The 24,563-nt window shown below is 42.0% G+C and overlaps 1 protein-coding gene across 1 annotated transcript in view; it reads right to left on the bottom strand.

The window, feature by feature from the left end:
* Positions 1–24,563, bottom strand: part of LOC117420817 (lactosylceramide alpha-2,3-sialyltransferase-like) — a 68,070-nt gene extending 43,507 nt beyond the window's left edge. The window contains exon 1 of the mRNA XM_034034470.3: positions 24,301–24,563. The gene's annotated coding sequence lies outside the window, so the exon portion shown is untranslated. The remainder of the gene's footprint in view (positions 1–24,300) is intronic.

Here is a 24,563-nt window from a genome sequence, read left to right as displayed (position 1 = left end):
ATTCATTTAGAAATTATAAAACAAAAAGGTTAAACAACAACTTCCAGTAGTTCTTTCAAAACAGTAAATCAATGAAAAAAATACAAGTACACTTACATGCTAAATACAGTAATTAGGTGCCCTTTCTCTTGAAAAACATATCCAGCGTAGACTGGATATGCTTTTCTCAATGCATGTTGTTTCAATCTTATTACCTCCTCACACTTGTTGCCATGGTTGCAGTTTGTGTGAAGAGAGCAACGGTTGCATACGTCACACATGATTCGCACTAAATAGGTTATCTGTGAATCAGCCAGATCTTCACATTAGCCTACCAAGGTCTTTGTTTTCACTGAGAGAATAACACATTCACACTGGAGAAAGTTCAGTGTCAGTCACTGCCGAGATCATTTTATCCGGGTAGATTTTGTAAAAGTGATCGTTCTAATAGGGCTAATTTCCAATGAAAACAATGGTTCTTTCTGTATCTGTTATATATATATATATATATATATATATATATATATATATATATATATATATATATATATTGTATATATATATATAAAATGTGTGGCTGTTTTCTGCACACAAAAAGCTAAATCAAGCTTGTATCAGCACTTTCTGCCAAACAGAGTCAGACAGTACTCTGTTTCTGGTTTCCTTCTATTCTGTCACACATAATTAACAGCCTATCGAGTATCCGAGACTCTTGGTAATCCTTTCCTGGGTTCAGTAAACACACACACACACACACACACACACACACACACACACATTTTCCAATACTATTGAACATTTATAAAATAAACACGTTTAAATATGCAAAAAAAAGATAATGCTGCCATTATATGAATTTCATGGAATAATTAGGCGCATTTAGATTGTGGAAAACAAGTACTGGTACAAAATAAAGAAACTATTTACATCAAATAAATCACAAAAATAAACCATATTTACATGTGAGGGTGGAATATGTGGTGAGTGAAGAAGGAGGGCATGACCAGATTTAAATTTACCTTGGAAATGTTTTTTTCCAAGGTATATGCTCATTAAAAAAGCCTTTTCTCTCCCACCTCAATATGGTTAACATAATTACCCTCATAAAAGTTTACCACAGCATTTATGCATGGTATTTGTGCAGTTTTGCCATGCTTTTTCTGTGGTTATATCATGCATTACCATAGTTTACCTTGGTTTGCCATTTTTATTAATTTTCCTTTCTATACTTTGCTATTCTGATTGGGCAGGTTTTGTGCTTTATGACACATTGCCATGCTTTTACTATGGTAAACTTTTATTAAGGTAGAAGGTAGTAGCCACTTGAATTACTTACAGCAAAGAACTGAAGTGCACTACTGGAAAATGCTAGCCTAATGTAATTGGCAGGGGTGGAACTTTGGTTTTAACAGTGGGGGGAGGCCATTCTGTGAAACTGGGGTATGAAACAGTAATAACACTTACATCAGTAATACTTAGGGTAACTCGGGGAAAACAAAATAAATCAAATTGCTGATTTAATGATTGATACAGTATAAACTTTAGTCAAAAATGTTATCCAGTTAAAATGGATAACATTTTCTTGAATAAAAATAAGTATTGTGTAAAATAAGTTTAATATATTATCTGTACCTCTCTGTTACGGTATATATCCTGGTTGTTGCAGCAGGTCAGATTTCTATGTATTAATTCCTCATTTCCTACAACTTACACAAACATTCATTTTGACACCTGGATTTGCACAGCATGACAATATCAAGAATGGTCCCCTTGTAAAGAAAATTCCTGTTTTAGTATACAAATAAAATAACCATAACCATCCACAACAAAAATAACAACACATTTAGAAGCATAACTGTACTTGCGTTTAGAAGAAAACACATTACAATGCAATTCTGACAAGCCCTCTCTTTTTCTTTCGCCGTAGCTTAACCTACTGTATAGTTAACTTTCAAATTGTCCTTGCCAACCAGTAGATAAGAACTCCCTTGTTTTTCTAAAGAAAAGATCCGAAAATATTCCTGCGCCGGTTGAAATTGCTGGCAGAGTGTTTTCCTTTCCAAGTGATCAAGTTGTTCTTGATGAATGTGGCAAATGGCTACATTGTTCAGGCGACTTTGTTTCATAGAATTACGAAGCTAGGTCTTCAGCCTTCTAAGAGCACTGAAGCTCCTCTCAGCTTCAGCAGAGGAGACAGGGACAACTAACAGTAACCTCACAAGGGCCTCAATCTAATCAAAATGGCCACAGACCTCAGGCAGCATGTCCCTCAAGATTTTTGCAACTTCAGTGTTGGAATTCCACGTGTATTTTGAGCTGAACATGGCTAACTGCACATGTAATGACTTCCTGGTCAACTCTGGGTATTGGTCGACAACACTGACAGTCTCTCCAGTGAGGAGAACTTACTCCAATTTTTCAAGAGTCTGCAGGCCTCTCTGGTCAAAACGCTCTCTGAACTACACATCTACAGTGTCTAGCAGTTTGTAGTACTCAGCTCTGTAGTACTCCAAAGGAGATGTTGGTGCATGTGCAACAGCCTCACCAGTAAAGCGCTTCGGTGGTTTTCTCATGTGTGGCATTTGAATTGGCTGGATATTCAAGGAGTTGATTTAATCCTGTTGCTTTATCATATGCTTTGCTAAAGCTGTCCTCTGTTTTGTTTTGTTTTTTCTTGGAGAGGTTTTGACACACTCCACTGCAGCAAGCATTCAGGCAATGGTTTGTGTTCTCTTTTGCAAAGAGATGTTCAGGCACTCCAGTTCCTCCATCACTTCAGTGGCTAGGATTAGTCCGAGGACCGTTTTCCCCTTCTGAAATCTTTCCAGAAGTCCATTTGCTGTTATATTCTGTTATATTAGTCACTTAGGCTATTTGTGCGCCAGCAAACCGAAGCGCCTCACAACAAAAGAGCCAGGAATTTAGTTGTGGGAGTCTACAGGTAACCAGAGTCTGAGGCAAGATAGGTAAGTGATCCTTCTCCTAGTAATTTTAAATTAGCTATATTTAAGTAACATTATAAAGGTGGTGTTTGAATTAGGTGAGGTAGTGTGTGATTAGTACCAGGTGAGTGTGGCTAAATTGAATAGAGGTTGATTTGCTATTTGATTGGTTTCCACACAGCTTTTTTCCATCTACTTGTTATATAAGTCAGTTAGGCAATTTCTGTGCCAGCATGAAGCGCCAGCAAACCGAAGAGCCTCACAACAAAAGAGCCGGGAGTCTAGCTGTGGGAGTCAGGAGCCTCACAACAAAAGAGCCGGGAGTCTAGCTGTGGGAGTCAGGAGCCTCACAACAAAAGAGCCGGGAGTCTAGCTGTGGGAGTCCAGCAAGGGGAAGCCTGTGCCGAGACGCTGTTGGAAAAGATCCAAACCTAGCAGGGCTCTGGAAGACGGCATCTACTAGTCAGGTTTATACCACCTCAACGCCCCCCACCACCGCTCTCACTCCCACTGTGCCTATTTGTCTCACCTGTCCTGCTATGACTGTCTCTCACATCCCTGTTCTGTCCTCTGCCCTCTCTCCGCCGCTGCTCCTCCAACCCCTCTAACCTCATCCCTCTGCTTCTCCCCACCTCTCACCCTCTATTCCCTCACACTCTCTCTGGTGCACTCTGGAACTGTCACTCTTCTGCTAACAAAGCTGATTTCATCTCTGCCTTTGCCTCCCACCTCTCTCTCTCGATTTCCTTGCTCTCACTGAAACCTGGCTGTCCCCTGATAACACTGTAACTCCTGCCGCCCCGTCCTCTCTCTACGTCCTGTCCCATACCCCATGTCTCACTGGATGGGGAGGTGGGACTGGTCTTCTCCTCTCTCCTTCCTTACTCTTTTCTGTCCTCTCTGACCTCTCCTCACTCTCTGTTAACACCTTTTGAATTTCATACTGTCCAACTAACCTCTCCTAGTCAACTCCTGCTAATTTTACTGTACCATCCCCGTGGACCTTTCACTCACTTTCTCGATAAACTCGACTATCTATTCTCCTCCCTCCCCTCTCTCTACCCCAACTGGCTTGTTAGGTGACTTCAATATCCATCTCTCCAACCCCAGCCACTCGGGCGGATTCTTCCCTCTCCTTCACTCCTTCGACTTCTGTCTGTCTCTCTCCATCCCCCCCTACCCACAAAGCTGGCCGTCAACTGGACCTCACCTACTCCAGGGCCTGCTGCCCCTCCACCCTCTCTGTCATCCCCTGGACCTCTCTGATCACTATTTCATCTCTTTTTCTGTCTCTCCCATCTCTCCCTGCTCCTCCTACCCCCACTGTCACCTCTCGCTGTAACCTCCACTCTCTCCCCCTGTCCTTGCCTCCACCGCTCTCTCTCACCTCCCTCCTATTGACTCCTTCTCCCAACTCTCTGTAGACTCTGCTACCTCCACCCTCTTCTCCTCCCTCGACTCCCTCTGTCCCCTCACCTCCCAACCTGCTCGCCCCTCCCCTCCCCAACCCTGGCTCTCTTCTGTGCTCCGCTCAGCAAGAACAACACTGCGATCTGCTGAAAAGAAATGGAAGAGAACCAAACTCCCTGCCACCCCCTCCCGCTGCAACCCCTAACCCAGTCCCTGACCACCTTCCGGCACCTCCACAAGACTCACCTCTTCAGACAGCACCTGTAGAACTCCTCTTTTCCCTCTGGACAGTATCACTCTTCCTTAATGTGCTTTACTTGCTCTTATCTGCTCCCTATTTTTACTGCATTTAATCCTGTACTTTAGAGTACTGTAATCTGTCACAAGTGTTATTTAATCTGTAATATTTTGTAGATAATTATATCCTGATGTAACTACACTATGTAACACAATTTTTGTTCCTGGGTAGTAAGTGTTATTTCCTGATTGCTTATGCCTCAAAAGTATAGAAAATGGCTATTATTCCCCACAAACTTTGCTTTTGTGACCAGGACAGTGATATTTTGAAATTTACCTATTTCCAATGAGAAAACGGGCGAATTTGTGTCTTTTCGTCAGAAAAAACAACATATGAATCCAAATTAACATGTATTTATACTAAAGTAATACAAAATGACTACAGAAGATTTAGAAGTGAGTAGTTTTTCGAGATTTACGGATATACTGTAAATCACTTTCACGAATCAGCCCCCAAATGTAGTCTCCCATCATGTTCTCGTTATACTGTCCTTGGTAGTGGCGTTCAAAGTCCAGTATATCCTGGTGGAAGCGCTCGCCTTGCTCCTCCGAGTACGCTCCCATGTTCTCCTTGAATTTATCAAGATGAGCATCAAAGATATGGACTTTGAGGGACATCCTACAGCCCATTGTGCCGTAGTTCTTCACCAGAGTCTCAACCAGCTCCACATAGTTTTCGGCCTTGTGATTGCCCAGGAAGCCCCGAACCACTGCGACAAAGCTGTTCCAAGCCGCTTTCTCCTTACTAGTGAGCTTCTTGGGGAATTCATTGCACTCCAGGATCTTCTTTATCTGTGGTCCGACGAAGACATCGGCTTTGACCTTTGCCTCAGACAGCTTAGGGAAGAAGTCTTGAAGGTACTTGAAGGCTGCCGACTCCTTATCTAGAGCTCTGACAAATTGTTTCATAAGGCCCAATTTGATGTGCAGTGGTGGCATCAGCACCTTCCAGGGGTCCACCAGTGGCTCCCACTTGACGTTGTTCCTCCCCACAGAGAACTCAGTCCGCTGTGGCCAGTCCCGCCTGTGGTAGTGCGCCTTGGTGTCCCTGCTGTCCCAAAGGCAAAGATAGCAGGGAAACTTGGTAAAACCGCCTTGGAGACCCATCAGGAATGCCACCATTTTGAAGTCTCCTATGACATTGATGCCATCTCAGAAAAATGCAGATATGTATCCACTTAGGCAGCTGGAACTAAAATGAACTGGTGGGCTTAAGGCCCCTGTATTTATACTACTATTTATATTACTGGAAAGTTCTAGAAAGTTCTAGAAGTTACTCCAAGTTTACTCAGCACTGAATCTATCTGCAATGTTCTGGAAAATAGGTAAATTTCAAAATATCGCTGTCCTGGTCACAAAAGCAAAGTTTGTGGGGAATAATAGCCATTTTCTATACTTTTGACGCATAAGCAATTAGGAAATAACACTTACTACCCAGGAACAAAAAAAAAAAAAAAATTTGTTACACAGTGCGATCACTGACACTTATCTGCTCCGTTACTGAATCGTATTTTGTCATATACTTGTACTTGCTAGAACCAAAGTCATTGTATTTTATCTTGCTCTTAATTGTATTAATACCTGTACTGGGATTCTTGAAATGTATTTTTGTTTACGACTGTAAGTTGCCCTAGATAAGGGCGTCTGCTAAGAAATAAATAATAATAGAGTGTTCATTCCAAGAGGCTCCAAAGTTCCAAGTTTGAAGATAAGCTTGCATTCTCTTTGCTTCCGAGTATAATTTGTACCAAAACACTGACTGATTCCACAAACGGTGATGTCTTCAACAGTGTGATTATTGCTGTTGAAGTGTCGGGTTAAAGGAAATGTCAAGGTGTTGATTCGAATGCTTCGTAAATGTTCCACAAAACAATCTGCTAAAGGAGCTATCAAAACATGCCTGGGATAAAGTTCTGGAGAAGCACCAATCAGGGTTTGATTATAAAAAAATATCCCAAACTCTGAACATCCCCCGGAGCACCATTTAAAAAATGGAAAGAATATGGCACAAACGCGACTCGGCCTAGAGAAGGCCGTCCACCTAAACTCAGTAACCAGGTAAGGAGGGCATTAGTCAGAGAAGCAACCAAGAGGCCAATGGTAACTCTAAAGGAGCTGGAGAGATCCACAGCTGAGATGGGAGAAACTGTCCATGGGACAACTATAACCCGGACACTCCACAAAGCTGAAAGGCATGTGGGAGACACAGCAAACATGTGGAAAAAGGTTCTCTGGTCTGATGAGACCAAAATTGAACTATTTAGCCTGAGCGCAAAACGCTATATGTGGCGCAAAGCCAACACTGCTCATCACCCTGAGAACACCATCCCCACAGTGAAGCATGGTGGTGGCAGCATCATGTTATGGGGATGCTTTTCATCGGCAGGGACTGGGAAACTGGTCAGGATTGAGGGCAAGATGGATGGAGCCAAATACAGGGAAATTCTAGAGGAAAACCTGTTTCAGTCTGCAAGAGACCTGGGACTGGGGCGGAGGTTCACCTTCCAGCAGGACAATGACCCTAAACACACAGCCAAAGCTGCACTGGAGTGGCTTAAAAACAAGAAGCTGAATGTCTTAGAATGGCCCAGTCAAAGCCCAGACCTCAATCCGATTGAGAATCTGTGGCAAGACTTGAAAATTGCTGTTCACCAACGGTCCCCATCCAACTTGACAGAGCTTGAGCAATTTTGCCAAGAAGAATGGGCAAAAATTGCGGGATCCAGATGTGCAAAGCTGGTAGAGACTTACCCAAAAAGACTCACAGCTGTAATTGCTGCCAAAGGTGCTTCTACCAAGTATTGACTCAGGGGGGTGAATACTTATGCAACCAAGAAATGTATTTTTTTTTGTTTAATTAACTTTTGTGTCAGAATAAAAAATATTTTGCACCTTCAAAGTGTTAAGTATGTTCTGTAAATCAAATGGTAAAAATCACAATTAAATCCATTTTAATTCCAGGTTGTAACACTACAAAATGTGGAAAAGTCCAAGGGGGGTGAATGCTTATGCAAGGCACTGTATGTATATATATATATATATATATATATATATATATATATATATATATATATATAACGTTACCATTTCTTTATACATTTCTGCTTTCCATCTCCTTAAGATTTAATAAAGCACAGTAGGAGTGAGGTAAGTTTAAAATAAAGCACATGGGGAAAAAAAAGATATTTAATAATAGCAAGTAAATTTATTAAATGAGAATAATAATACATGCAGCTAAAAAAAAAAATGCAGACACATTGCCACCTAAACCTACAGTTTTTGTACAGAAATGAAAAAAGGGTCCTTTTGGAGGATATCAGGGATATTAATGTACTACCTGTTCTTTCACAAAACAGTGATTTTCAAGTGAGCAGTTTGGGCGTGTCTCTTAGCTGGCTGTAGTGTTAAAATGAACATTGTTTTTCCCTTGGTTAATCAGTTGTTCTAGCAACCGACCTGCTTGGATTGTGTTTTGTTGTTTGCACTCAGAAGGAAGCGATTTTGTTAAGTACAATTGAATGCTCGTTTGCTGATGTAACTTCATTAGCTGGCTGAAGGCATTAATTTTCTAAATTGTTCAGAGCTGTGGTTGATTGAAGTGAATTTAGATAGCATGTAAACTGGACCAGCTCTAGACCAGCAGGACAGTATAAATTGGCAAACAGTGTCTTAGAACACCAGACATTCTAAGCGCCAGCCACCGAAGGGCCACACGTCCAAGGGCAGTCTGAGCTGTGGCAGTCTAAGAGCCACACGTCCAAGGGCAGTCTGAGCTGTGGCAGTCCGAGTGAGGACAGGTAGATTGAGGACCTTTTCCAAATCTCTCCCAGTGGCTACTACAGGCCTCATTCCAACTCTTAACCTTAGCTGTATTTAAGTAACATTATAAAGATGGTGTTGTTTTAATTAGGTGATCTACTGTTTGTGATTAGTACCAAGTGAGTGTGGTTAAATTGAATAGAGGTTGATTTGCAATTTGATTGGTTTCCACACAGCGTTTTGTAGTTGTGTGATCCCATTGAAGTGCACTGAAACTATTGTATTGCTTATGTATTATCTTTAACGCAGTTTAGTATAATAGACAGCAAGCCTATTAGTGCATGTCACAAAGACGGCCGGAGTGGGTGGCGTCAGACCAGAAGCAGGAAATAAACAGACAGAGACTTGGAGTTTTGGTGAAGAATTAACAGACCAGAAAACAAAAGGTTTGAACACAAAACAGGACACGGCACTATACACCAAAATAAAGAGACAAACAAAACAAACACGGTGAGTGAATGTGGCAATGTGCCCCGTCCCTGTGTGCATTTGTGTGTTGCGTGCGTGTGTTAATGTTGGTGTATAGATTGGTACACGGGATATAAACGGGTCTGTGTTTCACGTATATTTAAAGTGTAGATTTGTATTTAGGCACGAGGAGAGCACAAATCACTTCACGTGCTGGTTAAATGTAATATGTGAGCACGGGGTTGCACAGAATTAATTCACGTGCTGGGATTCAAGTGAATAATTAATTAGTAATTGAATCCCAGCACAACAGTATATATAGATGCACATTTTCACTCAGTCAGGGTTGGGTGTTCGAGAGTGGAGAACGGGTGAGAGAGAGAGGAGTAAAAGTAAAGTGAAGAAAGATCGTAAATATAATAGTTGTTTGTACTCACCGTGTTTGTTTGTCTCCGTGCACCGTTTGTTAAGTGTTTAGTCCGTTTTGTTTATATGTTTCTTTTGGCTACCAGTGCCGTGTCCTGTTTTGTGCTGTTTACAACCCTTTTATTTGTTAAATAAACGCTGAGTGCAGCCATTGCACTCAGCTCATCATCACCACCGTCTCTGTCTGTGTATTCCTTTTCTGGTCTGACGCCACCCACTCTGGCCGTCTTTGTGACACGTGGTGTCATCGTGGGATAGCCGCGCCTCCAAGCGTCAGACCAGGAGGGGTCTGGATTAAAAAAAAAAAAAAAATGGCAGAAGACGCCACAAAATGGCGGGACTGGTTCCTGGAGAATGCTGGGCTGGAGGCCCAGGCTCTGCCCATAGTCGTTCGGGCCCTGTGGATGATGGACAGTGAGAGATGGGAGGCCTATCAGCAGGAACACACCCCAAACACCTTGGAGGAAGGTGTGGAGTTTCTCCTCAGCTACCTGGAGGCAACGATAAACGGAACAGCAGCCCAGGTAGCAGGACCACCAGCAGAGGAGTACCTGCTGTCCCCATCTCCACCAGCAGAGGGTGAATGCCTGCTGGTTTTGCCTCCACAGCCCAAGCGGGAGACAGATAAAGAGGTGAAGGACAGGGAGGAGGAGTGCCGCCTAAGGGCCAGGCATCCACGGCGATGTAACAAGCCATCGTCGGGGTGCCTCCTCTGCGACCAGGATCATCTGTTCGCCAACTGTCCCTTCCGCAGTTATGAGGAGGAGCCTGAGCGTCCACAGCCCAAGTGGGAGGAGCCTGAGCGTCCACAGCCCAAGTGGGAGGAGCCTGAGCGTCCACAGCCCAAGTGGGAGGAGCCTGAGCGTCCACAGCCCAAATGGGAGGAGCCTGAGCGTCCACAGCCCAAGCGGGAGGAGCCCGAACGTCCTACGCCTGAGTGGGAGGAGCCCGAACGTCCTACGCCTGAGTGGGAGGAGCCCGAACGTCCTACGCCTGAGTGGGAGGAGCCCGAACGTCCTACGCCTGAGTGGGGGGAGCCCGAACGTCCACAGCCCAAAAGGGAGGAGTCGGTGCGTCCACAGCCCAAAAGGGAGGAGTCGGTGCGTCCACAGCCCAAAAGGGAGGAGTCGGTGCGTCCACAGCCCAAAAGGGAGGAGTCGGTGCGTCCACAGCCCAAAAAGAGGGAAGTCGGGGCTTCCACAGCCGTAGGACCCAAGCTGCCAGCAGAGGGAGAATGCCTGCTGGTCCCACCTCCACCAGCAGAGGGTGAATACCTGCTGGTGCCGTCCCAAGAGCCAGAAGGGGAGGAGTTACAGGCTCAACCCCCTGAAAATTTTTTGGGGGGAGAAGGGCAGGATGCTGGTGTTCCCCAGCAGCCTCGAGCTATGCTGCTGAAGGCAGCATGGCGCGCACATGCCCAGCCGCCACAGCAGAGGGAGCCAGCACCGCCACAGCCTCCCTCTGAGTGGCCAGCATCAGCCCCATCGCCTCTACCTCCGCCACCTCCACCGCAGTGGGAGGACTGCTTGCCCCTCCCACCTCCACCAGCAGAGGGTGAATACCTGCTGGTCCCACCTCCACCAGCAGAGGGTGAATGCCTGCTGGTTCCACCACCGCCAGGAGCAGAGGAGCTGGAGCTGCCTCTGCCTCCACCACCGCCAGGAGCAGAGGAGCTGGAGCTGCCTCTGCCTCCGCCACCGCCCGGAGCAGAGGAGCAGGAGCTGCCTCTGCTGCCCGTACCTCCGCAGGGAGTACGGTGGTCGGAGCCCCAGAAAGGGGAGCTGCCGGCCACGAAGAAGGGGGAGGAGGTCTGGAGACCACTTTCCCCAGCAGCAGTTTCGCTGCAGGAGTTCTTGTGGCCGGAGCCCCACAGGAGGGAGCTGCCGGCTACGAAGAAGGGGGAGGTCGGGGGACCACCTGCCCCCGCAGCTTTTTCGCTGCAGGACGGGACCAGCATGCTGTCAGCCGTGCCACTACCGGCAGGGGAGCTGACAGCATTTCCAGCCATGGGCCCACTGAAGCCTCCCTTCCCAGCCCGAGACTTTGTCCTGGACTGCTGGGTTTTTAAGGGGGGAGGTGGCCGTTGAGGCCATGTGTGCTGCGCACAAGGGGGGGTATATGTGGCAATGTGCCCCGTCCCTGTGTGCATTTGTGTGTTGCGTGCGTGTGTTAATGTTGGTGTATAGATTGGTACACGGGATATAAACGGGTCTGTGTTTCACGTATATTTAAAGTGTAGATTTGTATTTAGGCACGAGGAGAGCACAAATCACTTCACGTGCTGGTTAAATGTAATATGTGAGCACGGGGTTGCACAGAATTAATTCACGTGCTGGGATTCAAGTGAATAATTAATTAGTAATTGAATCCCAGCACAACAGTATATATAGATGCACATTTTCACTCAGTCAGGGTTGGGTGTTCGAGAGTGGAGAACGGGTGAGAGAGAGAGGAGTAAAAGTAAAGTGAAGAAAGATCGTAAATATAATAGTTGTTTGTACTCACCGTGTTTGTTTGTCTCCGTGCACCGTTTGTTAAGTGTTTAGTCCGTTTTGTTTATATGTTTCTTTTGGCTACCAGTGCCGTGTCCTGTTTTGTGCTGTTTACAACCCTTTTATTTGTTAAATAAACGCTGAGTGCAGCCATTGCACTCAGCTCATCATCACCACCGTCTCTGTCTGTGTATTCCTTTTCTGGTCTGACGCCACCCACTCTGGCCGTCTTTGTGACACGGAAACACTTATATTTACATTCTTACTTTCTTTTACTATTTTAGTTTCACCTTCTCCACACTCGTTCTCCACTCACCGAACACCCAACCCTGAGTGAAAGAAATGTGCATCTATATATACTGTTGTGCTGGGATTCAATTACTAATTAATTATTCACTTGAATCCCAGCACGTGAATTAATTCTGTGCAACCCCGTGCTCACATACTATACTTTAAATGCACGTGCAGTGATGTGCCATCCCGTGCCTAAATACAAATCTACATTTTTAAATCACACGTGAAACACTGACCCGTTTATATCCCGTGTATCAATCTCTATACACCAACATTAACACACGCAACATACAACACATAACACACAAATGCACACAGGGGCGGGGCACATTGCCACAGTGCACCAGCACAAAGCGGCAGCCAATCAAACAGCCGGGAGTCTAGCTGTGGGAGTCCAGCGAGGAGAGACCTGCGAGGAGAGGCTGTTGGAGAAAATCCAAACCTAGCAGCTGTCACGAATGAACTTAAAACCTGTCTTCCCTTGTATAAAGTGTGATCACCCTTTTTTTTTTTTTATAAATTTAGTCGTTGCCAATTATTTTTATTATTTTCTCCCAATTTAGAATGGCCAATGATTTTTTAAAGCTCAGCTCACCGCTACCACCCCTGTGCTGACTAGGGAGGGCGAAGACGAACACACACTGTCCTCCGACGCGTGTGCCGTTAGCCGACCGCTTTTTTTCACACTGTGGACTCACCATGTACCCACCCAAGAGCTACAGCGTCAGAGGACAACGCAGCTCTCGGGCAGTTTACAGGCAAGCCCGCAGGCGCCCGGCCAGACTAAAGGGGTCGCTGGTGCGCGGTGAGCCGAGGACACCCTAGCCGACCTAACCCTCCCTCCCCCCGGGCGACGCTCGGCTAATTGTGCGCCGCCCCCTGGGAGCTCCTGTTCACGGTTGGCTGTGGAATAGCCTGGACTCGAACTCGCGACGTCCAGACTATAGAGCGCATCCTGCACTCCATGTGGAACGCCTTTACTGGATGCGCCACTCGGGAGCCCCTTAATCACCTATAAGTGAAAGGTGTATGCGGCAGAGCTAGATGGCTCTTTGATAGAAACAGTCTAATTTATTTGAAGTCTTCCCACTGATGATGGGACTGGGAATGTTTTAAGTTTTTGCAGGTATCAGGCTTTTAAAGACACACCTGTGGTGGCTTTGACAGACTCACTGAGAGCAGAAACTGACCCAAGACTGTGACAACTACTGGAAGCAGGCTGATCTTTGGGATGCAAATTGAACATTTGTGAAACTGCATGTGTGTGAAAATGTTGTAATAACTGTACTGTGTTTTAAAGAATGTAAAGCCAGCAGAAATACTAAACAAATTGTTAAAACACACTGTTCATACAAAAACTTCTAATATGCTCTGTATTAACCAATAGTTACGTTAGAGTATTCTATATTCCAGTTTATTCTGTTATAAAAGTAAAAATATTATTGTATCTTTGTAAGTCAAAGTAAAATGGGAGCTAGGTTGGGGTCACGCTGACCAAAAAACACCTGTGAAATGCGCTAAGTTTGTACTTGTCTGAGCTACTGGTGCCAGGTATACAACCCTCGGGATATGTGCAGTGATATTAATTGTATTAACAGTATTGTTTTCTATTTACATTGAGTGACGAGATATTAATTGTTTTGTTTTTGCTTATGACATACTTATATGAAGAAACAGCAAAGACAAGGTAGATACCTTCACATAATATAGAGACTTAGAATGAGAGGAACATGTTTTACTATAGTATATTATACTAACACGTTACTTGGTGTGACTACTCAGAACCAGTGAAGAGGACATCTGAGGGCCCAGGATCACGTGAACAACTTGGTTGTAGCGGATCACCCCCCTCCATCTTTAATTTTAAAAAAGACGGGAATGTTGTAACATGGAAAAGAGAAATAACAGCAGATATTATTCTGCTTGGTTTAAATTATCTGTCTTTTTGCAGCACACATTCCGTGCACTTGAGTGACTAAATTCACAAATCTCCTATGCGCTGTTCGTTCATAAGGATTAGCAGAGGAAGTGAGAGTGAGTGGTAAGGTCATCTGAAGTTGCATATTCTTAAGAAGAGGGTTAAATTAACCAACGGCACCTTTTCCAACGAACAACTGCTGGCAGCTGGAGGAAAGAAATTGACACATCCAAGATAATAAACACAACAATAGCTGGTTAACATAAATGGTAATTTCTTGCTGGGGAGCCATTTACAAGGCTAGCTCAGCACATGACATATCATCACATCTTTTGAACACGTCTCAATTGGGGTACACAGACACTACTTTCGTTTCTGTGTATGTGTGTGCATTAAAGAAACCTGAACTTTTCTGTTCTTTCTTATTTAATTATCTCACTCAGATCACGCAACAACATGGGCGGGCATTCTTAACCATTTTACAGTTCTCTTGTTATAGTAAGAAGGAATAAATCCTTAACTATCTCTCCCCCTGTAATCTCACACACCTCCAACCCCCTGACTGTCTGGGGAAACAGGATAAGATCTGGTTAATTTGAATTTTAAAGGACCCTTTGAAATTCAGGCTTTGGCTGGGTGGGGGGCAAGTAAAAATACCAACACCAATTAACAGGTCGCTTTACCATTGGTTACGTACCAGAAACGGGAGGGGAACCGCCCTGTGTTGAGGGGTATTTAACATCTTGTAAAGTCAAAAGAATTTGGAATCTGTCTGTTCTGTATTTAGGACATGATTCCCTGCATGTATTATAATAAACCTATTATTAATTTAAGAAAGGACTCTGTGCATTTTCTTAAGAAACATTGGAACTCACTTTTTAAATCAACATCAATAGGTATTTGCCCATCTACTATGCCCAGATGACAATGCTTCCAGTGGAACACCCTGTTTACCAGAGCTTCATGGATGGATACTTTTCTGTTCAGCTGTCTGGCAACAATCTATTTGGACACATTCCTGTTGACCAAACCACTGAAGTCACAGTAAATAAAGACACACAGACACCAGGTGGTACAGTAATGTTCAGTCTTAAACCAGGTGCTGTGAAGAGATATTACAGCACAGCTAAATACAGAAGAGCTGATGAGCAATATGGTGCAGAACAACAAATCAGATCTTCATCATGCAGAGCTACACAAATCAAAAACTGAAAAAGATGAAGATGCAGTGTCACCAGTGGTGAGTCTACTACAAAGCTGGATCAACCCCTTTATTGTGAAACAGGATAAGCAAAAGCAGCTTCTCAGGAAATAGCCTCTGACCTGATTAAGGCATATGAAATAGGAGAACAAAGTTATGCTGACTTCAAAACTGAGAGACTTGAGAGCAACCCGCCGATGAAAAAATTTCATGACTCCATGAAAACAAGTTGAAAACCTTTAGCAATATGTGCAAGAAGAAGGAGATGAAACGCAATGGGAGGGTGTAACAGGGGAAATCTGTGCTGACTGTCTGGCGCATGCGTGGTACTGCAGGAAGGGGGCAGCAGACTCGTAGATCCGCCTGTCAGTCATGGCAGAGGAGGGTGTGTTGGCTTTCCCTCTCTCAGAGTGGCTGAGAGGCGGGCCTTGGGGGATTGCTGACCCTATAAGATAACACTCTGTTGTTCCCTCAGCCTGCCCATCTAAGACGAAACAAGCCAGCTGGCGGAAGCTCTGCGGCTGGACCGAGCACGGCTGAAGAAGAACGAGCACAACAACAAATTAAAAAGAAAAAGAAAAGGAATTTTGAGCAGGGAAAAACTTGGGCAGAACCCCGAACAGTACATGCAGGTTGAGGGAACAGGTGAGAGTAGGACGGAGACCCAGGCCGTACGGATAGCGACGGTCGGGGTAACGCTGCCGAGTGTAGCACCTTTATTTTGAAGTTTTATTACTGTTATATTTTCCCTTTTTCTTTCGTCTTTTGTTCGTATTATTCTTTTGAGCACCTGTGAGTGCGAAACCTTGGACTGTACCTGTATGTACTACTGTGGACCTGACTACCATTGTCGGTATTCAGACCACGGACAAAGAGAAAATAAAGCCAAAAAAAGAAAATAATAAAACTGGGCACCAGTGCAGTGTTGCAATAAACCTTCTGTCTCCCGTGTGTGTCAGTGAATTGTCCACCACCCTTCCACAGAGGGCAATAATTCTGAAAGCAGACAGGGAACTCTTTGGTCGCATCACTGTGATGGCACAGAGACAGAACCTTCAGATGGCAAGTGTACTTTCCCATCCTGTGGCAGGGCTTGAATTTCAGCGTGGGATTGCAGGAATCGGGCATTTTCCAAGTTGCTCCCACATATCTGCAACTTTCGGTGTGGGAAAATCCTGCAGAGATATTTTTAGACACCAGGCTACTGTATTTTCCACCCAATTTAGAATGCCTGAAACGCTACAACACTCTATAAGGAAGTAGGTGTCAGTGACAAAAACACTATGATGTAATAAATAAATAAATAAATAAATAAATAAATAAATAAATAAATAAATAAAAGTAGTGCTGGATATTTTAAGTGCCGCGTGACTTTATTCTCTCATATGAGATTCTCGGATTCAAGGATTATAGAAACTCAGTACACTGCAGAAGGAAACAGTTTTGAAAAAAAAAGATGATATTAAGTCTATCTAAGCGTTGTTTTGCAAGCTGTGTTTTTTTTTTTTTTTGTTTTTTTTTTAGCCATCTATGATTACAATATATAGTGACCAAACATGATTATTTTGGAAAAAAAAATGAAATTGAAGCCCTGCTCTGGGATCTTTGCCATGGACATTGGCAACCTCAGAAGGGCTCCTTCAAAATACCAACAAAGCTGCTTTAGCCACATGCTTGCTTAAGAATGTAGCACCAGCTGAAAAAATGCCAGACAATTCTGCCACTGTGATTGATGGAACGAATCTTGTTCAAAGGGTGAGAGGTGATCAAGCCAGCTTTGGTGAAGTGGCCATGTCTGTGCTATCCATGGCTGTGTTGTCCATTGCTGTGCTGTCCATGGCTGTGCTAGCCTGTTTGTGCACCAGCCTCATGGCTCTGAGGGAGGGAAGTAGGAGTCAAAGGATTGCTGTGGTGTTTGACACATACCAGGAAACATCTATAAAGAACAGTTAGAGGGGAAGAGCCTGGACTCCAGCTACAAAGCATCACAGCCTCACAAATTGTAAGGCAGTGGAGAAAATTTCTCAGCCGAGTCAGAAACAAAACAAGCTTCATCTCCTTCTTGGTGAATGAGTGGGGAAAGGCAGAGTACACTGAGAGACTTCAGGATAAGGTACTCTTTGCAACCTCTGAAGACAAATGCTACAAGATCACATCTGAAGGTAGCCAGGAGGTGCCTGATCTCAACAGTGCACAAGAGGAAGCAGATGGTCATGTGTTGCTACATGCAGCACATGTTGCTGAAGAAGGCTATCAAGCAGTAATTATAAGCTCAGAGGACAATGATGTTTTCATCATGCATTCCAAGATTGCATTGTTCCAGAAATGTGGCACTAAAGCATGCACAAGAGCCCTTGACATTGAGAAACTAGTAGCTGCTATTGGCACAAATGTTTGTCAGGCTCTCACAGGCATGCATGCATGCATGCATATACAGGATATGACACAGTCAGCACATTTGCAGGCAAAGGGAAAATTAGTGCCCTCAAAATTATGAGTACCAACAGAGAGGCACAGGAAGCCTTCTCACAGTTGGGGGGGGGATGGAATCCATCTGAGGAGCTGATGGACAAATTGGAAAGGTTCACATGCCTTCCTATGCAGCCAAATCTGCTACAGTGAATGTAAATGATTTGAGATATCACCTATTCTGTGCGAAGAAAGGCGAGATTGAGAGTCACCAACTGCCCCCATGCACAGACTGTTTAACGTTTTGTGGTCCATTTATTCAGCACCTGTCAGGCGCGTCAGGTCTAATTTATTTTCACACGAGTTGTTTATTTTACACACACTGTTTAAAAGTAATTTTATTCACAGTAAAACGGGTTTGAAAAGGCAATGCATATCAAAAGGACACTCAGTACTGCATCTCCATCCCTGCCCCACTCCTTGTTCGCTGTATTTATCACATAACTCTTCATAGTACTGCATACTGATAAATCATCTCCTGATCACTTGATTTATCGCCAAACTCCTCAATAATGCTATCCAAGTCATTATTTTATTATAACATCTCAAAAAGCTTGGATGCGGAAGCAGTTATCTTGTTTGTTTATGTCTGTGGTTAAGGGACTATGCGTATTGCTCAGGTCAGCCTCTGTTTTTTTTTTTTGGGGGGGGGCTTCTATCTGCCTTTCTCGGCCCTTGAAAGTTTTTCTCGGCTTTTTCCAGAGACTAGGGACCTGTGTATGATGCCTTTTTGATATTGGACAGGGTCCGACATCGGACCGGACAGGAAAAATTGTAATGTCAGACCTGGTCCGACATAGGACCGCAAAGGGTTAAAGAAAGATGCCCAACTGACCAATTACCAGGCTGCAATATGGAAGAGGTGTCTGGAAAAGAACCTATAGACACCTAGCCCTATTGGGAGTGGCTGGAAGTGGGAAACACAAGATGGGGAGGTGAAACTTGCAGTAGACTGGATGGAAGGACAGCCCGCACCTCAGGCTAAGCTCAATCTACTGGCCTGCGACTGTCCCAGGAGCTGCAAACTGCCTAATGTATCTTCTCAAGTGCACTGATATGTGTAGACTTTCTGACTGTGACAATCAAGCAATGGGATGTGATGACAGTTCCTCTGATGAACAGCCAGATGATACAATGTCTTAGAAACCACAGACCCAATAAAGATTTAACAGGAGACTGCTTTAAAGACCCTGCAGCACAGAAGAGGTTAATACAGCACCTAGAAAATTACACCCAGAAAATTACAAAAGGTCTTAAATTGACCCTAATACATTACTCAATATACAAGTGCACTAAAACCGTTGTATTAAAGAAGTAAAGATATTTAGCCCACGTTTTTTTTTTATAATTGGTACTGTATCCATCTGAGACTAGTGTCCCATATATAGGAGGCACAACAATGTTTTTTTTTTTTTTTAAATAGTAAAGACTAACTTAAAAAAGAAATGAAACGTTCAGAAGTCAGATCTGCCCACAAGCACAGCAAAGTAAACAGGTTAGTTGATGTGTGCATATGGTATATACACCATACAGATATGGTACACCTATTCAACATCAAGATTAACTATCGTCATTTTAAACAAGCAAATACTACTTAAGAAATGTTTGTATAAGATAAAATAGCTGTCATGAAGCATGTGGAAATAGTTGTGCAGTATTTGTAGGCTTGTGAATCATTTTTTCATTGAAAATACAATGGGAGTAGGGGTAAACTCATTAATACAGCACCTAGAAAATTACAAAAGGTCTTAAATTGACCGATACATTTCTCTATATAAAAGTGCACTAATAACATTTTATAAAAAAGGAGTCAACATATGTAAATTAATGTTTATCTTAATTTTTTCTGAAAAAAAAGTGTTCAAAAATTGCATTTAATATAAGGTGCAATAGACAGACTGCCAATTGCAAACCAGTGAAGATAACTGAATGCTGTTTGGCAAGTGCAGGTGTTTGACTATCTTAGCTGTTAATTTCAATGCCCTAACTTAATCAATAAAGATTTCATAGAAGAGTGATATAAAGACCATACTTCACAATTGTAGGAATCTAGCTACTGGCGAATTTGGGGTATAGTTGAAAATGTGGTGATAAAACAGATTTGGCAAAGAGTTATCACCTGTTTTCTATCTCTAGGGGTCTAGACCTTGCCAAAAATCATAGTGAGCCTTCGTCCCCCTGTTTGGTACTGACCGACCCCCCTGGCTCATGGACTAATGTATGTCAAAGAAAATACTATAGGAAGGTTGGTGTTTCTCATGCGTTTCACTTATAAGCCGGACATCAGGGTGTCCAGACTTGTTAATTCCTGCCACACGGACACAGATGCCAATTCCCGGACTGTCCAGTCAAACCCAGACAGGTGGCAACCCTAACTCAGGGAGACGGTGTTGAATTCTCAAATGCTCTGCAACCCCTGTAAACAACGACACACATTTTCCCCATTCACTAACGACGTGACCCGTTCCCCTTACAATACATGTAACATAGATAGACGAGACAAACTGAACAGACAACAAGTCCTGTAACAAAGCAATTGTACGGGTCCTTAATATATTTTTTTTATTTGAAAGTAAAATTACATGAAAGCATGATGACCTGTATGTACAAAAATCTTCACTAATATACAATTGAACAAGAACTGTTTAATATTTATTTTCGTTTCATACAGTATTAAATGTCAGTGTTTATATGATAGTGAAAAAGAAATAAATATCAAGATAAATAAATAAATACATAATCTCTATGTATTCATTTATATATTCATTTATTTCAATATTTATATTAATGTATTTTTTTATGTTTTACTTTTACCAGATATATAGGCTATCCTTCAGCGTAGCTAATTCTCAGAAATTAATGTTCCTTTTTGTCCAGTGGGAACCACAAATAGCGTTACTCTCATCGATCAGTATAGAGAGAGGAAACCGTACTTTCTTGCGCCAATAGAGACCACAATGAGGGTTACCCTGGCAGGAAACCAAAATTTTCAGAGCTCAAGATCAAACAATCTCAGAATAAGGATGATGAAGATGAATGATGGCTCAAAAAATCTCAAAAATATAACAGAGTCCGGAGAATTTTCAGCTGGCTGACTTCATCTTTCAAAATACTGCTTGTCTCAACTAATCGTGTAGCACTGACAGTTATAACAAAGAAGAACATAAGAACATAAGAAAGTTTACAAACGAGAGGAGGCCATTCAGCCCCAACATAAACTCCTAGGTCTTTTTCATAGATTCCTTCTTCAATTTCAGTATCTCCCATATGATATTTATAATGCACATTTTTATTCCCTGCATGCAATACATTACACTTTTCTCTATTAAATGTCATTTGCCATGTGTCTGCCCAGTTCTGAATGCTGTCTAGATCATTTTGAATGACCTTTGCTGCCGCAACAGTGTTTGCCACTCCTCCTATTTTTGTGTTGTCTGCAAATTTAACAAGTTTGCTTACTATACCAGGATCTAAATCATTAATGTAGATTAGGAAGAGCAGAGGACCTATACTGATCCCTGTGGTACACCACTGGTTACCTCGCTCCATTTTGAGGTTTATCCTCTAATCAGTACTTTCTGTTTTCTACATGTTAACCACTCCCTAATCCATGTGCATGCATTTCCTTGAATCCTTACTGCGTCCAGTTTGAGAATTAATCTTTTATGCGGGACTTTGTCAAAATCTAAATAAACCATGTCATATGCTTTGCAATTATCCATTGTCAATGTTGCATCCTCAAAAAAGTCAAGCAGGTTAGTTAGACACGATATCCCTTTCCTAAAACCATGCTGACTGTCTCCCAGGATATTGTTACCATATAGGTAATTTTCCATTTTAGATCTTATTATAGTTTCCATAAGTTTACATATAATAGAAGTCAGGCTTATTGGTCTGTAGTTACCTGGTTCGGTTTTGTCTCCCTTTTTGTGGATCGGTATTACGTTTGCAATTTTCCAGTCTGTCGGTACAACCCGTGTCAAGGGACTGTTGCATGATCTTGGTTAGCGGTTTGTAAATAACTTCTATCATTTCTTTGAGTACTATTGGGAGGATCTCATCCGGTCCAGGGGATTTGTTTATTTTAAGAGCTCCTAGTCACTTTAACACTTCTGCCTCTGTTATGCTAAAGTTATTTAAAATTCGATAGGAACAGGTCGACATGTGGGGCATGTTGTCCGTGTCCTCCTTTGTAAAAACCTGTGAAAAGTAATCATTTAATATATTTGCTATTTTTTTTTCTTCATCAATGATTTTGCCATTTGTGTCTCTTAGACATTTAACCTCCTCTTTGAGTGTTCTCTTGCTGTTATAATATTGGAAAAACATTTTGGAATTGGTTTTAGCCCCCTTAGCAATATTGATTTCTATCTCTCTCTTTGCCTTTCTAACTTCTTTTTTGACTTGTGTTTGCAGTTCCAAGTACTCTTTCTGTGTACTTTGTTTTTGGTCCCTTTTAAACGCTCTGTGAAGTGCCTTTTTTCGCTGAATATTTTTTTTAATTGATTTATTAAACCATTTTGGCCATTTTGTTTTTGATTTAGATTTGTCTACTTTTGGGATGTAATTGTGATGGACATTTTCACCTTCCTTTGGCGACATTTCTCTTACTGTTTTTTCAACATTTCATGTAAGAGTCCTGGGAACTCCAAATTAAATGTGGAATGGTGCTTTTGGCTGATTTGCTTTTGTCTCTCGATACATCACTTACACACAATATTACTGTTTTATATTCTGTCTATATGGAGAAAAAAATCCAATTGTAACCTTGTGAAGGGTTTAGATGTCTGTCTGGTCTAATAGCCAATAAAAACCAAACTTCAAACCAACATTTATAAAATTGTAAAATAAAAATGTTTTCCTACATACCGACCCAAGTAAATTCTGTTACAAAACAGGATCCGAAGATAATTTTATTTTACGCCTTGGGTTTGATACATCTGCAGTAAAATACTTGTTTATATAATGGAGATTTTAATTAATTAATTAATTAATTAATTAATTAATTAATTAATTAATTAATTAATTAAAACCTTGAATTACAGGGTGTACTTTAAATACCTCTCTGGATCTCAAAAGAGAAAAAGAAACACAGAAGTTAATGAATGCTCAAAAGTCAGAAACATGATCATTTATAAGACACAAAAAGAAAGAAAAGTTCTGATAAGTTACTGAATTTATAAAAAACATTTTTAGGTGTTGCAAAAGCTTCTTATGTATATAGTTTATGCAGAGTCATTTTTAGGCTGCGTAGCTTGTGATTACTAATCAGAAAAGGCTATTCACATGTGACTGAAAGGGGAGCCTCCATTTGTCTATCGCATAGGGCCCACAAAGTGGTAGGGCAGCCCTGCCCCTACTGTACTGTAATTGAGTTTTTCAAAGTTTTCAAACAGTTTGTCTGTCATTGATACCTTTTTTCTATAGATACAGTATTAGATTTAACAGTAGCTACCTCTATAAACCAGCACACTGCTATGTGATCCGGCACACTTTTGTGTTCCCATGTATTGCCAGGTTTGATATATTATTAGATGCAACAAATTCTGTAATAATTTTTACAAATGCTTCATTGTTGGGTGACAGTGAGTAACATATTTTACAGTTTGTAGGCTTCCTGAGACAAATATTTCACACAAACATAATTTGCTGACATATTGTTAGATATCTTTATTTCAATATTGGTACATTCCAACTGTGGGCAATATTTTCTTATTCAGCCATTGTTTGAGAAATGTAAAGCACATTTTTAAAATGGCATTGATTTGTTTCATTCCCTTTTTTTTTGTTGCTCAACTTAATACAGGAAAACAAACATCAAACATTCACCATAACCTGTGCTTTTTTATTTATTTATTTTACTTTTTCTGTTGCCACTAAAGCAGTTTTTTTTTTGTTTTGTTTTAAAATGAGTTATTTCTTTCTTATTGTATTTGGGCTTTTGTGTATTATGTTGTAGTAGCCTCTGCATATTTTATTCCATTAATTTTGAGAAAAACATAAACCACACACGTATTTATTTATAACCACTGAACAGCCCTACACTCTGTTTTTAATGGGTTTCTCATTTTACTCACCAAAAACTGTTTTTTTTTCTTTTTTGAGATAATGCTCATGAACTTTGTTTGCACTTGGAAATATACAATAAAAAAAACACATGTAATATACCGTTAACCCGTACCCAAATGCAGCTGCAAATCCCTCTACATACCAAAACTGTACACTTGCGGAATTTCAGGACTCATACAGGCTCCGTATTACGTAACGGGACGCATATATGTTTTTGCTACAAATTCAACAAAGGCCATACATATAAGAATACATTAAACAATTAATACCGGTACATACTTCACAGCAGAGACGGCAGTGTTGTAACCTAATGTAAAATACCACGTAACGCAAAAAACACAGCTTGTACATTGAACAGCGTCTCTTTTGCGTAAAGCGTACATCAGTTCAAGGGTATCATTTAAGAAATGTATGCAAGCAGATTATTTGTCATCTTTTCCTGCGATTTCTCTTTAAACAAAACCAGATAAGGTGCTCGTCAGTCGGTCTGCATTGCAGAATAATTCTGATTAAAGCATGTCTAATAATAATAATAATAATAATAATAATAATAATAATAATAATAACACAACCTACCTTTTAATACTCTATCCTCTCAGATAAACACAACAGTTCGGTGCCGTCCGTTACAAAATTGTGAATTCTCATGAACCGCGTTCTGATGTTTGTTTTGATGTGTTTTTGTTTTTTTTGAAAAATGAACTGAATGTAGACAATGTCTGATTATTTTGCCATCTGTCTTCTGTATGTTAGAAGGCTTGCTTTGCGGTTTTTCTTTCTCGCTCCCACTCCTCGACTCGATTTTCTGGGGTGGCTATGGTCTGTGCACTTTTGATTGA

Source organism: Acipenser ruthenus, chromosome 1 (genome assembly GCF_902713425.1).
Source record: "Acipenser ruthenus chromosome 1, fAciRut3.2 maternal haplotype, whole genome shotgun sequence".
NCBI classification, from domain to species: Eukaryota; Metazoa; Chordata; class Actinopteri; order Acipenseriformes; family Acipenseridae; genus Acipenser; species Acipenser ruthenus.
Note: the sequence above shows the minus strand (reverse complement) of the source record. Positions and strands in the feature narration are given on the sequence as shown.